Below are 18967 nucleotides of genomic sequence, written 5' to 3'. Positions count from 1 at the left end.
TGGGAGAAATAGGCTGACAGATACAGAGTCACAGCCAGATAATTTATAGTAGTACAATGATTACAGTCAAAATATTGTATGGTAGAATTCAACAAAGCTTGAAAAGAGGATTTCTAATGTTCTCACCGCAAATACATGCTACATACTGGAGATGACAAATAGCACAAATATCTCGAGTTGATAATGATGTGGTGTATAAATGTACTGAATCATGATGCTTTACTCCTTAAAGCTATGTAATTACTGCCAGTCAATAAGTAAATAAGAATGTCTCAAAATCAAAAGGAGCAAAGGACTGGAATAGACATTTTTCCCAATTAAGATAATGACAAATGACCAATATATGTATAAAAAGGGTGTTCGAAATCACTGATTATTAGAGAAAGGCAAATTAAGACAAAGTGACATAACACTTCACTGGGTAAAATACTTCCCACCTCCCCAAGGAAGATGATACACTTACATAGTGGGGAGGAGGTGGGGCGAGTGAACCCTCCCATACCATTGGTAGAGATCCTTGCTAGTTCAGTACAAAACTGTGTAAAACTATGCAGAGGTTTCTCAAAACCATTTAACTACCATATGGTACAGCAATCTCACTACTGAGGAGATAACCAAAGAAAATGCAATCACATCAAAGAAATACCTGCTGTCATGTTTACCATTGTGCAGTCTCAGCAGCCAAGGTAGGGAGAGATGCCAAGGAAGCACCGCCAGTGTGTGTGCAGCAGGTACCATTCAATTGCAGAGAAAAACGTGGAGGAGACTATGGACTACTGTGCTAAATAAAGAAGCCATGGCAAAGGCAAAACTGCCACCCCCTTCACCTGTGGAATTCAAAGAAGTTAACTCATAAAACTGCAGCAGAGTAAGGGTTTCTGAGCATGGGAGCAAGAGAAAACCAGTCACCAAAGGGCACAGGATATGTCTGTGTGTCAGTGTGAACAGGTCCTGGAGATCTAATTCAAACCAGGGGTGGTGATAGATATCTCAACTGATGTCATAATTGTTGTGTAGTGCATGTGTATATTAAACCAGTATATTCTATGCTTTGAATTTCTGAAAAGCTATCAGGATTTGCTGATAACAGCAAGTGATTATAACAAACTCCAGTCCACTCTTCCTCAGCATGCTGGGAGCTCTACCCCAGAGGCAACTCTCTCCCACAAAGCATTCAAGTGCTGTTGAATTTTCTAGGATAAATAAAAGGCCAATGTTTTTCCAACTGCTCTTAGCTGCCTCTTCAAAGGCAAGTTTCCAGATCAGTGTGGCCAAGATATCAAGGACTTCTTTCTTCCCGGAGCCCGACTGAGAGCTCCACTGGTTCAACCAGGAACAGAAAGTTCAATCATCCTTACCTCAGCTTTCTCATAAGGAGAACATTGCACACTGGGAGCAGAAAGCTACAGAGACAGGTGCTACTGCCATTGCCCAACGCTCATAGAACAAGATGGCTATGTAGGAGAGGTGGATTATTGTCTTGCTCTCAGAACCAGATAGTGGCTCAGAAGTTATGTCACAGCATGTAAGATCCCAGCCTCTGAGTTGATTCAGAACGGTTGTGGATAGAAAACTCTTCTCAGAAAACAGTGGACTTTGGCACCAAGAGTTGAGAGCATGCTGCTGGCTCAGTGGAAGCAACCAGCACCACAGGTCACCTATGTCATCACAGATAGCTAGGAGAAGAAATAACTGTGAAGATGAGGAGTTCCTTACTGAGCTAGACTTCAACAGATCAGACTCCAAAGCAAGCAATTCATTGCTGAGGCATTGTTTGAAAACCTAATTAGCAGCAGTTAGTGAACCTTTACAGTGACCCTAAAAGGAGGCAGGTTTACAGCAACCACAAAGGAACATACAGCCCTGCCAAACTCAGGCACTCCAGATGACTGAGCCTATGCCCAAGGCTAGGTACAGTCCCTTATGGATGCCACCAGACAGTTCATATCATGGACAATGGATTCTGCTAAGATATATCAGCCAAGATACTTCACAAACAATGAATGTTAGTGAATAATCATGGAAAGGGGAAATCAGTATTTGGAATTGCTTTAGTATTACAAGTTCCATTTTCAATAACAAAACCTGGATTATCATAATCCAGGACAGGGGTGTGGTGGAGAAATTGGGTTTTAGAAACTGCCTGCAAGACAAACCTTCCAGACTAAGTAGGTCTTTAATGCAGCCATGTCAGTGTGTTCAAAACTAATGAAAACCAGGCTTACAGTAGTAAAGGAAGGTACAAAGAAATAGAAAACCAAAAAGAATGAAAATGAAGACAAACTGTAACCAATAAACTAAACAAAAGTTCTAGAGTTGAAAGTACAGTAATTAAAATAAAACATTCAGTCCTGACTGGAGAGCTATCTGAACTGCCCAGTGAATCAGATTTGATTTAGACTAAATCAGAATTTAGACTAATTGTGTTTAGACTAAATCAGAATGGTTTAGTCGATGTAATCTAAAGTAATGGCGGGATCAATGGGGAGAAGTGAGAAGAGACCTAAAGAAACATGGTCCACCCCTGAGAGCACTTACAGATGTGTAAGGGGACATTAAAATGGAGACTGATGGGAAGGAGCCAAAAACTAACAGTGGCTGAAAAGTTCTCAGATTGGACGAATAATGGTATTCTGTAGATTCAAGAAACTCAACATGGTCAAAGAAGGGTGATATCAAAGATTCCACAGCCACCACTTATGGTGACCTTTAATGACAGAGATAGAAGAGATAGAGAGGAAACCTTAAAAGCTGTAAGGCAAAATGACACAGCACGCTCAAGGACAGCCTCTAAAACAGCTGAACAACGAGGCCACAGAATGGAATGAAGCATTTAAAGCTAAAGGAAAAACAAAAACTCGACCAGAAATTTATGTATGCAAACCGTTTTTCATAATGAAAGGCACAGTCACAACATTCCTGGACAAGGCAGAGAGAATTTGTGCCTATTAGAATTCTTTACAACAGATAGAGTAAAGTATGTTCTTCGGGATAAACGTGAGCAATCAGAGGGAGTCATTTAAACCTTCATGAAAAATCGAAGAGCCCTGAGAGTTAATTAAGTAATTACGAAGACAGCACAGATGCCAAGCCCTCTCATTTTGTCTTAACCCACCTAAGAAGCAGCTGCAAGAGACAGTATGCAAATCATCACATATGGGAATCTCTAACTTATATAAAAAAAATGTCATTGATATGATCATCACAGCGAAAGGGAAGTGAGAGGAACAAAGCTGTGTTGGAAAGACATTATCTATGACCCAAAACTTTAGGACCAGATAAAAAGGACCAGAAGAGGCAAACAAGCTGAGGGGTGTCACGAGCATGTGAACACACACTGGATCACCTTTCCTCCATCAGCAACTAGCAAAGGGACGAAACTACCCAAATAATGTCAGCAGCACAGAGCATCACAACACAGGTAGCTGTGGTGTGCAGAGCACTAGCAGCACAAGACGGAAGCAGGTGATGCCCAAACATTGGGAGAAAGCTGGCATCTAAAATGGGACCCGAAAAATTATGCTGGGTATGGTGATCGTAGAGAAACATCTGAGCAAAGAAGTCAAACATCAGGAAGCAATGTTAGAAAGGGTTCCTTAAAGCAAGAGAAGAGGAAAAAAAGAAAGGGAAAGGAAAGAAGGAAAGAAGGAAGGAGGGAGGGAGGGAGGGAGGGAGGGAGGGAGGGAGGGAGGGAGGGAAGGAAGGAGGGAGGGAGGCTTGAGACAGATCATTATGTATTGTGCTGTGTCTTTCCTCAAATTCCTGTGTTATAGTTCTGACCCCCAGTGCCTAAGATATGACAGTCTGGATTCTTTTTCAGAGATATTTACTTTAAAAGGAGGTCATCAAAGTCATGGTTGACCTTAATCCAATATGTCAGGTGTCCTTACAGGGAGTATGAATTTGGACACAGATTCAGACAGAAGGAAGATGGCATGAACAGGATTGGGGGCACAGCCATTTTCAGACTAAGGACAGAGTTCTGGGTCAGCTGCTTCTCTTACAGCTTTCAGAACTCTCCGAACCTACTGATCTTGAACTACTGATTGTTGATCTTGAACATCTAGTCTCTAAAACTGTGAGACAACAAGTTTTTATCATTTCAGTCACCAATTTTTGGTAATGTTTATGGTAGCTTTAGCAAATGGATACACGTGAAAAAACAGAAAAGCAAAATGCCATTTGCAACTATGACTGTAACAGCAATCACACCTAACAGGATATTGAAAAATTCTACAGAAAGCAGAGTTTCAGATCCAATAAAATGACCGAATTCTATAGCACATTGTCTGTAAGGGACACACTGTATGTCCAAAGATATAAACACTTTGAAAGTAAACAGATGGAATACAGTCTTCCTCAGGAAAATTGGATCATTTATATCAGGCAAAACGGACTTTTATACAAAAAATCTTACTGAAGATGAAGGGGAAAATGTCATTCTAAAGGGAGTGTTCCACTAGGAACCAAAACTGAAATGAAGGAAAAATTGTAAAAATCAAGTCAGAGACTCAACTATAATAGTTAAAGACTTTAATGCTTCAATTTCAATACCAGAAAAAACAATAAGGCAGACGGTCTAAGAAGAAGAGCTGAGTCAAGTTTATATGAATTGTATCTGATAGGTGTCTACAGTCCTTGCACCTGACAACTGGGGAAGCAAGGACATAGGAGACGTTCTCCAGCCACACCATATGTTGCATAAGAAAAATAATTAATAAGATAGAAAGGCTATAAAGTCTATATATGTATGTATGTATGCATGTAATATACTCCATCTACAATGAAATGAGATATAAAACTAATAACAAAGGCATCTAAGTGACTTAAATATAATATTATATGGCATACTACTCAATAACTAACAGGTCAAAGAATAATCAACAAAATAAACCATACATCAAAAAATAAATCAACAAAATAAAACATAAAACTTTACATATAATACAGCAAAACTTAAAAGAGTCATCTTAAATGGTACAGAGAAAAAAATTAAATTTATTATCTAAAATAAAAAAGAAATATTCCTCAAATCAATACTTAGTCTTCTGCTGAAACAATTTGGAAGTAGAAAACACAAAGCATAAAATAAATAGATAAAATATATCAAAACCTCAAGTAGAAATCACTAAAGTGGAGAACAGACAAAAGATACAGGAAATTAAAAACACAGCAAATTATTTAAAAAGCCAAACCTTTAAGAAAATGGAGAAACTGAGGGAATATTCATAATACCAAAACAAAACTAGAAGAAGGGATTAGCTAGTAGCCACAGAGAATTAAGAAGAGTATGGAGGGGCATTATAAACAATTATGAACAATTAGATGGCAACGAATTAAGCAATATGGATTAGATAAATAAAGACCTAGAAAAATGTCAAAGGGAACTCAGAAAATGTTTTGGCTTGCTTTCTATTGCTTTGGCAAAACCACAACCAAATGAGTCTTGGGGAAGAAAGGGCTTATGCGGTTTATACTTCCCCATCCAGCCCATCAGTGAGGGAAGTCAGGACAGGAACTCAAACAGGAATCTGGAGGCAGGAACTGAAACAGAGGCCGTGGAGAAATGCTGCTTACTGGCTTGTTCTTCATGACTTGCTCATGCTGCTTTACTGTACAACTTAAGACTACTTCCTGGTACTGGGCACAGCCCAGAGTGGGCTGAACTCTCCCATATCAATCATTAATCAAGAAAATGCCTCCATCAACTTGCCTACAAGCCAGTTTGATGGGGGGCATCTTCTGAATTGAAGTTTCTTCTTCCCAGATGACCCTGGCTTATGTCAAGTTGACAAAAACCAACCAGCATGGGAGGCAGTAGAACATCAAAGTAGGCCTGTTAAAAGGCAAAAATACTAAGTAATAATGATTATAGCTGTTGTGTTAGAATTGTGGCTCATCCAGACAGATCACACCAGACCAATACAGTTCCACGAGAGAGAGGTTTATTCTGGGGGTGGGGGGGAAGGACAAAGGGAAAGAAAGTGAAGGTCAGGAAGAGTCTGCCTTTTATTTGGGCTGTGACATAACCACTCACAGGTAAAGGTGGGAGGTGAACCAGGTGGATGCTGGGAATGTATGATGATTGCCATGGCAACAGATGCACTGGTCCCTGTCACCTATGGGTGACATCAGCATCATTGCTGGATTTGGAGATGACCTGTGTTTGTAAAGCCAGTTCCTGACTGTAAAGCCAGTTCCTGATGCCAACAATAGTACTCATGGGAACTACACATACAGAAAAGCACAGGACCAGATGGCTTTACTGGTGAAGTTTACCAAACAGCAAAGAATTCATAGTGATAGTTCTCAAGGTCTCCCAGAAAACAGAAGAGAGAGGATGCTTTTCACATCATTTCAGCTATCTGTATAACACTGCTACCAAATCAGATTAAGAAAAACATTCTGAAAAAGACAATGAGAAAATTATAAAGCATGTATATTCATGATGTGAACTATGAACTTAATAAATACATACACAAACCTTAATGAAATTTAATCAGCCAGATCAAGTAACCCATGGTAAAGATTCATGGCTAAAATATGAAAAAGTATAAAACATTACTGAAAAATAATTAAAAGACCCAATTAAACTGAAGGCATTTGTTTCTACACTTTGTAGATTTAATATTTGAAGATGATGTGTTAGTTCTTCTAGAGTCACTTGGGAGACAGACATCTGGGTATTCTTTGATACATGGGCCTTTGAGGACCCAACCAGTGTGGCCGGCACCATGTCCAGGACTAGGTCGTGAAGTCTACATATATATGAAGAAAGAAAGCACACAAACCCTGCCTGTTTTCTGATTATGCATGTGATGTGAGAAGCAGCATCAAGCTGTCACTTACTGACTTCCCTGCTCTGATGTGAACTATGAAGCATCAGAAATGCTTGACTCTGCCTTTGTCTCAGAAACAAGAAAAGAAACTGGGACAGATGGTAATGCCTCTCAAATTGCCCTTCAGACTCAGCACATCCATTATCAAATTCAGCCTGGCCTTATTTTTTTTAGAGAAATTGAAAACTAGATCCTACAATTCAAAGGAAGTGAAAGAGACTCAAAAGAATGAAAATATCATTTTTTTTAAAGTAACTTTTACTTACTAGTTTTCTTAGTTAGGGTTTTACTGCTGTGAACAGACACCATGACTAAGGTAACTCTTATAAGGACAACATTTAATTGGGGCTGGCTTACAGGTTCAGAGGTTCAGTCCATTATCATCAAGGGAGGAGCATGGCAGCATCCAGGCAGGCATGGTGCTGGTAGTGCTGAGAATTCTACATCTTCATCTGAAGGCTGCTAGCAGAATACTGGCTTCCAGGCAGTTAGGATGAGGGTCTTAAAGCTCACACCCACAGTGACACACCTACTCCAACAGGGCCACACCTTCTAATAGTGCCACTCCCTGGGTTGAGCATATACAAACCATCACACTAGTTTTAAATTTTACTATAAGGCAGGTCTGGTTGTGCATGTTTGCATTTCTAGCAATTGAGATGCATAGGAGGAAAGATTACAACAGGTTTGAGGCTAGCCTGGGTTATGCAATGAGGTTAAAGCCAGCTCAAGCTATAGAATGAGGCCTGGTCTTAATGAAAACAAAACAAAAGCTGCATAGAACTCTCAACACAAAGCATAGTAGAAATCAGAAAAATAAAACTTAGAATTTAGACTTTACCCTACATTTATATTCAGTCAGTTCCCAGCTAGAATGGTAAGACAATTTAATGAAGGAAATATTTTTGTCAACAAATAGCAACGCTACAATTATAGAATCGCATGGAGAAAATGAAATTGGAACTTGTCTCATATACACAACAAAATGAATTCCACAAATAGATCAACAAATTAAAGAGCTGAAATTTGAGACAAGACAAAGAAATTATAGATGTAAAGCCCCATGACCTTGAATTAAGACATAGTTGCATGGGTATTATATTAAAAGCCCAGGTTTAAAGAAAGACAAAAAATAATGTGTAAATTGGATTTTAACAGAATCTAACACCTTGTGATGTATGGACCACCACTGAGAAAGTTGAGAGATAGCTCACATTCAGTTGGTTGAGAGCACTGGCTCTCCTCTAGGCCTGTGACATTCCCAGCCACAGTTTCTTGGTCCTGTCAACCACGCCAGTCAGACGCTCCACTGAAATACATCACATGTATGTTTGAAGTTCTCAAACAAATAGAAAAATGATAATTCACAGTCTGGCTGTGGCTCAGTGGTAGCAAGTTTGCTAGTGCCATCATGCCCTGTGTTTAATCCTAGATATCACTGAAGAAGAGAGATAATCCACTTTGTAAATCATACAGAATAAGTGTATTACTTATATTTATTAAAATTCCATTTGATATGGGTTTCTTAAAAAAAACAAAAACAAATGAGACTGACCCCTCCCCCAGAGGCTCATATGTTTGAATATTTGGTTCACATAAGTGGAACTGTTTGGTAAGCATTGCAAGGTGTGGCCTTGGTGGAGGAGGTATGTCACTGGGGGTGGGCTTTCAGGCTTCAAAAGCCTGTGCAACTGCTTCCTGGTTGTGGATCAGGATGTGGGCTTTCAGCTGATGCTCCAGCAGCATGCTTACCTGCATGCTGCCAAGCTCCCTACAGCGATAGCTATGGACTCTTTCTCTCTGCAGCTGCAAGCAACAGCTAAACCCTTCAGTCCATAAGTTGTCTTAGTGATGATGTTTTATCACAGCAACAGAAAAGCAACTAAGACACTGAATAACTCAATAATTAAAAAGTCATCCAATTAAGAGTGGACAGAGGCTTTCAACATACATGTTTCAAAGAAGATGCACAGGATACCAAAGATTGTTACTTGTCAGAAAAGCAAAAGTTAGAACAACACGGTACAGCTTTACAGCCACTAGGATGGTTGTCATTAAAAATTCATCCTCAAAATGTTAAATTAGAACAGTCATATATAAATATCCATAGTATCCATCAATTGATAGATGAATGAATAAAGCATGGTTTATCTGTGTAATGGAACATTATTCAGCCATCAAGAGTAGAGTATAATAGATTCAAAACATGGATAAAACTTATATACATTTTGCTCAGTGAATGCAGAAGGGCAAAAAGGGCACATTTTGTTAGTCTAAGTAACATTTCTAAATTAGGTAAACTTATAGAAAAAGGCACTGAATGGTTTCTCAGAGCTAAAAGACTTGGAGGAAAATGGGACTTGCCCAGATATAGATGTGTTTGTTTGCAGATGTTATAAAAATGATCTAAAATTAATTATAATGATTGTGCCTCTCTCTGAACATGCCAAAATGATGCCAACTTCTTATATTTTAAGTATATTACACATACACCCAGGCATGCATGCACATGTGCATTTGTGTATGATATCTAAATTATGCCTTAATATGATATACATATCAAGTTATAAAGAGAAGGTAGCTAGAACATGTTTATTGGTATAAAATATGTTCACTCCTGATTTGAGTTATTAAAGTGTCAGAGTAGCAAGCTTGCAATTCCTGAATGCTCTGGGCTTCTATGGCAAAAGTGGCTTGTGACAGAACAGCTTTAGCCTTAAAGGATTAGAAGTGCTAACATCAGAATGACCCAAAGGCTTGGCATCAAAATTTCTGCCTCTGGTAACATGGGGACTTGCTAAGAACTGGTGACTGTGAGTGACCCCTGGACTTTAAAGAAAGAAGGGACTTGAGACACTGTTAAGAAGGGTCTTTGGGGAAGAATTTTGTATTAGGATGGGTTTACCCAGGGCAGACCCCAGAGAAAGGTTTGAATAGCTTCCTTGATCAGAAGTGGGAGATGGAGAAACAGAGGCAGGAAGAAACCAGGAAAGTGTACAATTAAACAAGATTACTGAGGAGGGTAGTTGGGACTTGGTTCTGCTGGGGAATGCTCTGAGAAAACTAGGGTATGCTTCTGTGTTGTGCTATAGTAGAACAGAACAGGCAGGCTGGTCCAGATCACATCTAGCCCGGGTGCATGGGCCTCTGGAACACTGACTCTCCACATCTGGGCCATGTTTGCCCACTGTGGTACTCTCTTCTGCTGAATGAACCCTGCATGCCTAGGAAGAGGCTTGGGAGTGGAGGGCGGGGCCAGCTATCAAGAGGCCAGGTGGCCTGCTCCACCTTAATCCTGGGTAAATTTCTCTGTTACCATCCCGTCCTTCATAGTTAAATTTGGGTATGAGCTTGACTAGATTAGGGAACAGCAGAAGCCTTGGTAAAGTGGCTGTTGGATGCTGTTAGTTTGTTTCAGGAGGTGATTCACACATGGGTGAGGAAGACACCTGACTCCCTCTTTACTCTTTACTCTTTACTCCCTCTTTACCTCTTCTCCATTCTCTACTAGAAATGGACCTCTTCCCTCCTCCTGCCCCTGAACATCAGAGGTCCTTCTCAGGCACTGGATTCTGGGATACATCTGCCTCCCTTATCTGCCTCCATTCTTAAGTCCTTCAGCTTCTTGCTGTGTCATGTCATTATTTCCTACGGTTCTGAGCTGTGGGATCTGGACTGAGCAGGGTTCCTAGTTTCAAAGCTATTGTACCTGTGAGCTCTGACCCCCTAGTGAGTCCTCTTTCATCCGTCTTCTTCCATAGCCTCATGATGCCTTCCCTGAAGAACTGTAAGCAGAAGTAACTGTGTCCCTTTTTCCCCTGTGTGTGTGTGTGTGTGTGTGTGTGTGTGTGAGAGAGAGAGAGAGAGAGAGAGAGAGAGAGAGAGAGAGAGAGAGAGAGAGAGAGAGGAGATTTTTGTTTTGTTTCTTTGAGTCTTGATTGTCTGGGATCATCACACTAGCAGACAACCTCATACCGGAGAGATTTAGGCAGGATTACCAGAGAAACTATACTCCTACCCAGATGCTCGTGTCCTGTGGGTCCATTCCTAAAAGTCCGAGGCACACTCATGGAGGAGACGGACACATTGCCTTGGTGCATTGTCATCTTCCCCGAGCTTCCCACCTGCCTTTGCTTCATACTGCCTTCTGTCTCCCAGTACATGAATCGCGCAGGAGGAAACTGAACAGTTGTATCTGACTCAGAACTTGCAGTGGTTTGATAATACTCCAGGTTATTTCTTGCTCACATCAGAGTTGTCCCTGATGAGTCAGATTTTCCTTCCCATGGGGTTTCAAAACCATTCTCTGGGTAAACAGAGAGCTGAGCAGCCATGCGTTGAGAAGTTAACAGAGAGAGGAGACAGGATCCTTCCTGCTCCAAACTCTGTCAGTACTTCCCGTAGAAAGAACATGACATGTGACTAGATGCGATAGTGTAGAGATGGTTTGCATGCCACACATGGGTAGACCATGAGACTGTATTGGACAACGAACTGTCACACTATGGCGCTGGGTGCTACACAGTTTTCCACACTTTCCTTTTTAGCTTTTCCCCTATGTGTTGATACCTGCTGACCATGGGTGTGGTTCTAAACACGTCCACTCACGTGTTGTAGCTCTGATAGAATTCCTTAATGTCCAAACCGAGAAAGACTAGTTTACCGAAAAGTAAGTTCATGGCCATTTTGCTGTTGAGGATGAGAACAACAGATGGCTTGATGTATTTAAAAATCAGGTGTCACAGAGCTGTTGCCTTGACACGTGAGAAGGACTGGGCAGTCTGGTAGCACCCTCTCTACACGCTATCCCTTCCTTCAGTAATTCACATGGGCTCATCCTGTGACAGTTTATAGACTTCATGCTTCTCTCCATTCCCACCATGGGGAGCCCAGGCAGACTCGGCCACCTCTGTTGATGGGATTACTGCAAATGTTTGTTAAATAGTTCTATGCTTTGTGACACAAAAATAGGATTAGAACCCATTCCCCAGTTGGGGCCTTGAGCCTCTTCAGTTATTCCCTGAATGGGAATCATAAATTTTAACCCTTTCATCACACCATCCATAGACCTACCTGCCACCATCTTGGCTTCATCCCCTCCACACCCCCAGATTCTAACTTCCACTGTTTCTCTGAACCTCATTTGACTTCTATGAGTTTGTCCTTCTTCTGAGCCATGGCAAATGACACACTCTCACTTCCAGAAATGTCTGTCCTTTTCTCTCTTCCTTCCTTCCTTCCCTCCATGTCTTTCTTTTCCAACAGTTTAACCTCCATCCCATATCGACACCACTTCTCAGAAGGCTTCTCTGATAACCTCAGGCTACAGTAATTTATTTTCTGTCTGTTCTTCATAATCTGTTCATGCTCCTTGCAGTGGATACTGACTCTGAGGGTTGTTTCCTGGACGTTAGTCATGGAGTGGGTATGTTGTTGTTGTTTTGTTGTTCTCTCTCTCTCTCTCTCTCTCTCTCTCTCTCTCTCTCTCTCTCTGGATGGTACAAGTGGAAACCCATCTTACCTAACAAAGAAAAAACTCTATATAAAACAAGAAGCAATATTAGTAACTACTGGTAAAAATACTATCACATTCTTCCTGCACATTTATTTAATCCAACTCCATAATGAAGGTTTAACATTAAATTTTCTAGATGCATACCTGTGATTCCAGCACTGGAGAATGAATGCCAGGAGACTGCTGGGCTATCAGTTAGGCTAAATGTAAGACCATGCTCAAAACAACAAAAATACAACATCTCTGTGCTCGGGTATTCTTTCAGTGCTTGGTTGGTTGCTTGGTTATTAATATCCTAGGAGACAAGCTGGTACAATCTCATTTGCTCTCTGCAAGTGAGGATTTGAAGAGACTTAGTTGGTCACAAGGAATAAAGTACACACAGGGTTAAGACTCTGGCTGTGGAGTCCTAAGTGTCTGGTTTGAGTTCTATCAATAGGATTGGCCTGCCATGTGACCTTGAGCAATAAATAATGCTCTCTAAGTCCTAGCAGAATGCCTGTTGCACAGTAAGAGCCCAGCAGCTGGTAGCAATGACAATTAGTGTTATATTCTTCACAAAAGTAATATTAATTTGATCATTTCCCTGCTTTAATCTTGCTGTCGGAGGCTGACTAAGGCATCACCAGGGGCTTTGTACACTGTGTGCAGGAAAAGCAGTCAAGAATGACGAGCCCTGTGAGGTTATGGGGGGAAAACAGTACTTTTCACTGGACAGACAAGAAAACCCACACTGGGCAGGGTTTGGTGACCTGCTTCTGGTCACGTAGCCAGCCAAGGCAGAGCTGAAGCTTTAAGTAGGTCTTCTGACTCCAACACCAGTTCCCTCCACACAACACCCTCTGGGTGTTACTGTTTCCGTGTCCCACAGAGTTTCCAGCTGTTTAAGATCAAATAGGACTTTGGAGGCTAAAGATGCATCCTGGGACAGTCTGTTCCTCTCTGTCCATCCATTCATAGTTTGCTGGGATTTTTAACCCAGGGGCATTCTGCTCATGTTCCAGCATGCTCACTTGAGGCTCTCTTCCTCAGATCAGCTCCCACAGAGGCAAATGTACCTTTGGACAGTGTGGCTTCTGTAGGACTGGGCTGCAAATGCCACCAACCCCTCACACTCCCAAGGCTCATAGATCCCAGGGGGTTCTGTTCAATGGGTGTTTAGCATGAAAAATGAACCTAAGACTCAAGTGGACATTAGGGAGCTCCAAGTTTGATAAGAACTGAGGACCTGCCTCAGTGATTTCCTTGCAGAAGTGGACATTAGGCATAGAAATAAATCGTACTTCTTGTTCGGGCTTTAGTGGAAGTAGTTGCATGGTGCCTCCTAGGTTCCATTCTGCCATCTGAGACATGATCATAATCAGATATACTCTCCAGATGCAAGATGCTTCAGACATGGAAAACTGCTTTGCTTGTCTCCCATCATCATGGAGAGTTGTTTTCTATGGAAGCAATGTTAGTGATCAGGCTTTCCTAGGGATGGGATGATTCTAGGAACCTGTTGGCTCTTGGGGGCTTGTGTAATAAGAACTTCAAGAGAAGAAAGAGGGAAAGGTAAAGAATTCAAGCATTGTTTCAAGAGTGTTTCTCTTCCTTGGTTGTTCAATGCACAGAGGAAAGTTCAGGGAAGGTATTCTGGTCATCAGTCAAGTTAAAAGCCAGAATCAGGAGAATGGCTATGGAGTAATCAACCAGCTGCAAGAGTTACATATTTCTTCCTGGGGGTCCCAAGAGTGAAACTGCAGGCATCTACACTTCTAATAACCCAGTGCCTCTCTGTAATTGAAATTTGAATATTTTTTATAGGTAATTTCTACTGGAGTCTTAGAGATTGAATCCAGGGCCTCATGCAAGCTAGGCAAATATTTTAATACTGAGCCATAGCCTCAGTCTCTTCTCTATCTTTTATTTTTTTTACATGTATCTAAAGTATGTTTATCATTTCCATTCTCTAATCCTCCCCTACCCTGACTCCCCCAAGACCCCTCCCAAATTGATACCCTCTGTTACTTTTTCATATAACTACTGAGTCCCGTGGGATCTGCCCATACTCACATTAAGTTTAGAGCCATCCACTGGAGCATACCAATAGCTGCTAAAGATAAATGATCTTTAAATGATCTCTGCTAACACCCACACACTGCCAATAGCTCCTCAGCTGGGGTGTGCCCTCCAAAGCCATGCCCCCCTCATGCTGGAATTTTGACAGGGTTGGTATTGTATGGGTAACCATAGCTGCTGTGCCTTCATGAGTGCCATGGCTATGACATGTCCAAAAGACCATGTATCACAACAACTCCTCTTTATCCTCCAGCTCAGAACTCTGTAGAACAATGCCACTGTAAATGATTTTGTTCTCTGAACATCTAAGTAATTAAGGTATTTAGCACTATTTTCATTTCTCTGGGTGTCTTTCCAACCTACTAGAAGAAGCTTGGTTGATCAGTTCTTGAACGTTTTGATATTTTCGAATCCTGTAGGATTTGGTGTCTCAAAGCCTCCCTAGAGCTTCTGAACTAGAATTTGCTCCATTCAGAAAGACATGGGATTTATCTAACATCCTCTGTTCCCCACCATCTGCCTCCTGGGCCTCTACTCCCACTGCTCTGTCAGCTCCCTTCAATATGGCAGTGCCTTGCTTCAGGGCCAGAGGGATCTGTCCAGGGCAGAGAGCCTTTGGCAGCTCCATTTGACAGCTGCATATAGAAATGGAAGGCATCTTATGAGCATGCTCAGTTATCCCATTTAAAGCAGGGTTCAGTGTTGCCTCTCAAGCCACTATTGTCCTTTTTGGTACCCAGTGCCTGGAAGAGCCTACACGAACAAATTAGGCAAATGAATTGAAAGAAAGAATAGGGAGTATCTAACTTAGCAAGTTAGTGAATATCCTTTCTAAACTAAAGAATGTCTCCAGAGAAACCTTGATAACACCTGCATGCATTTGCATGAATTACAGAACAGAGAAAGAAGAAATACCACAACATTCCATCTTTTCTATTCTTTTCAGGAACTCTTGTAAAACAAAGACCATAAATTATTTTATTCTCTGAACATTTAAAATAATTTAAGGTGTTATTATTTTCATTTCTCTAACCAGATTTTTGTTTCTGACACATGTCCTTCCACTCTCTCTGGCACCTGGTCCGTCCTGTCTGTGCTCACTACCTGCCACCATATCTAAGTTTATTAATGCATTAATTAATGCACAGGGGTCCAATGGAACAAGAGAAGGAGGGTGAGACAGAGAGGGCTGAAGAGCAGATTAGCCTGTATTTCTTATTCCTGGCTCCACCGTTTATCATAGAGACTGTGCACAGAGTGCTCAGCTTCTGGAATATAGTGAGCTTGCCTGGGAATAATGATTCAGAGTAATTATGTAAGGAAGGTACCTGGAATCTGCTTATCAAAGTCGATGTGTGATACATTTTAAGTCATCAACCTATTGCATTATGTTATGATATAGATGACACATACATATATCATGCTATGTCATATCACTCAACCTTGACATAAAGATTACATGCTGTACTTTTACATATAATAGTATCGTATATAGACAGGCATGTACTAATTGATTGTACATTGCCACATCTGTGCCTATGTGTATTTTGGCCAAAGTCATATGTTCCTCAGACTCCTCCAAGCATCCCATTGACTTTCTGTTGCAGACCTGACCTAAGACTTTTTTCTCCTGTGCACACCAAAAATATAATCCAATTCTGTTCTTGTTCTTCCATCTAAACAGTGTTTAACCTGTAGCCAGCCGAGTTGGCCTCTTTCCCATTCAGAGGATGCCCTTTGAGTTCCAAATCCTGTTATAAGCCATCCCTGAAAGATTATCACTCTCATTTTTGGACCTGGCTCTCACCTCCCCAAAGAGCTCCAAATATTCTGAACATATTGGAATGGAACTTTGTTCGGAACCATGGAAGTTTATGCTCTTTCAACTTAAGGACTGTCCAGAGTTCATGTGAAATCATGTTTTCCTCCCTGCTCTGAGGTGGTCAAAGTCAGGGCAACATGAAGAAGGATGAGGTTTTCTTACTCTGGGGAAGAAACAAGCATAGAGCCAGAGACATGGCAGAGAAAATATGGTATAGAGACAAAACTCTCAGCTTGGGCCCATGGCAACTATTCTTGCTTGACATCTCCCTTGCTACACTTTCCTCTAGGTTATAAAACAACATACTCAAGGAGGGAGCTTTTCCTCTGGCCTGAGAGGATGGAACAAAATTGGCTCATGCCACAGATGGCAATCTGATTAGGCAGGTAATCTCAGTTCTGACCAATAAGACCACAGCAGCAGTTAGGGAGTAGATTCTTCTTCAAGAACTTTGCTCCCTGTTACCAAACACTACATGTAGAAGCCATTGCTTGAGAGCATGGTTCTTGGAGCTACTGCGCTATGTGATCAGACAATCCAGTGGCCCAAGGTGCAACACTAAAGAGACACAGAGGGCAAGGTTGGTGAGTAGTCTTGAATTGCAAAGCAATATGGGCAAATCTGCTTCTGGACTTTGCTTGGTTTGTGAGCTAACTAACTGCGTCTATTGCTTCAACCACTGTGTCCTTTATGTTATCGTCACCAGAGGTATCATGTGTGATAGGCACAATTCAATTTGTGCTTTAATTTATTGTTCTACCTCCACATTGTATTTGAATGATTTCTGTATTCCTGGCACTGAGGTAATCTCAGCACTTAGAAAGACTTCCAGAAATAAATGAAAGACTTGTTCAGAAATAAAAGCTTCCTAAGTTGCTGAAATGTGAAGATCAGGATTCATGGTCTGTATGACTTTTTGCTACCAGTTTGGTTCTATGACAAAAGGATGACTGAAAGACACTATGGGGTGTGACATCATGTAATAAAAATACAGTGTCATCTGTCCATGGCAATCACTGTTGATTGACATGTCCCCTCGCTACACTTTCCTCTAGTTACAAATCATCACATTCAAGATGGAGGAAGTAAATAAATAATGACTGGTATAATGACCACTTAGAATGCCCAGAAATATCACCATCCAAATAGATATCACCATCCATATATGGATTCAAATCATGCATACAATTGCAGACTATTTAAAGTTATTGTCCTAGGAAACCCAGGTGTGTGTTTTATACATTTAGCAGGTGTATCTTTAACATTTTTTATTTACCAGGCACTTCTCAGTAGGGAAGAGAGACGGCAGCCAAGAAACCTCTGTCCTTGAAGCCTCACAGTACAAAACAGCCTGAATAGCTCACACAAAGGCATCTATATACTTCAAGCCTTGTACTGTTAGCAAAGTGCAACACTACCACTGAGTTAATTAAGAAAACCAGACTTTCATCCTTGATGAAATAGTATCCCTGAGAACTTCTTCTACTTGGCCTTCCTTGCCTAAGTTTGATTGAGGAGGCTACTTTCTTCTATTACTGCCCTTGGTCCTCAACATTCACCCCACATGCTCCAGGAGTGCCTGCTTCTCAGACTACGGCTTGACCCAGAACAGCCACTTCAGAGAGCAATCAAGTTTAGAAACTGATGAAGACTCAGGGGCATTTTTTTTTCTTTGTAGGAGGATACTAAGTAGACCCAAGCTTTACTACAAACAAGGAAAGACAAATCAAATACAAATTAGGCCTTATTCAACTTCCTTCTAACTGTGAGGTCTAAAGGAGGTCAGAGCTCCTGTACCTAACACCATTGGAAAATAATCTTCAAGGCTACAACCCAGTTCCCACGGAATGCAAGCACCCAAAGACAGCAAACTTTGTGCTCTAGATTTTGCATCTCATCTGCCTAAAGCAGGCATTGCTGGAAACTGGCTTTCCTGTGCTTTTTTCAGAAACTTTGATCCTCCTTCTGTGTCCTGTACTTCTTCCGTATACACTTAGATTCTTATATACCTTGCCTTCTGCTGGTGGCTCCAGCTGTATTTTTTCCTCTTTGAACGGCACAGATGCCACAGCCTAACTGTGGAGGAATAAATCCAAACTCCCCCACTTATAGATGTGACATTCAACTAGAGATTGGCACTCGTGGCTCAGTTTGTACACATTGAAGATGGAATCTAACCACCTTTCCTCCAGAATTTCCAACATCATACACTTTCAGTTTTATCAGCTTGCAACACTGCCTGCCTCCGGGCTGACCTCCTGTGGTCACTGTGCATACAGTCTCCCACCGGGTACTTAGGACTCAGTCTGCATCTTGGTTTATGCACTCTGTGAGCAGTTATTAGACTGTGACCTTGGCCCTTTTCTGTACATTTGCTGTGCTTCAATAAAGCACTCAAAACTGTTGGTTGGTTGGTTAAGTTGAACCCACGGAGCCAGAGGCAGCTTTCTTTCTCACTCTTGTATCTTTCTTTCTCTTTCTCTATAGGTTAAAGTGTTACTGAGAGCCAGCCAGAGAGGATCATTCAGACACTGTAGCCAAATGAAAGTCTTTATTCCAGCCAGCTGGGACAAGTGCTGGTATTTGAGATCTAAGTGTAGCCCCAAGCACTTAGAGCAAAGAGCTTTTCAAGGTTAAAAGTCACATCCAGGTTTCTCACCCTGAAGCTGCAGGTAGGAGGGTGTGTGCATATGTGTGTAAGCAAGCAGTTTAACAGAAGCTAAGATAAGT

This window comes from Arvicanthis niloticus, chromosome 1 (genome assembly GCF_011762505.2).
Source record: "Arvicanthis niloticus isolate mArvNil1 chromosome 1, mArvNil1.pat.X, whole genome shotgun sequence".
NCBI classification, from domain to species: Eukaryota; Metazoa; Chordata; class Mammalia; order Rodentia; family Muridae; genus Arvicanthis; species Arvicanthis niloticus.
Note: the sequence above shows the minus strand (reverse complement) of the source record.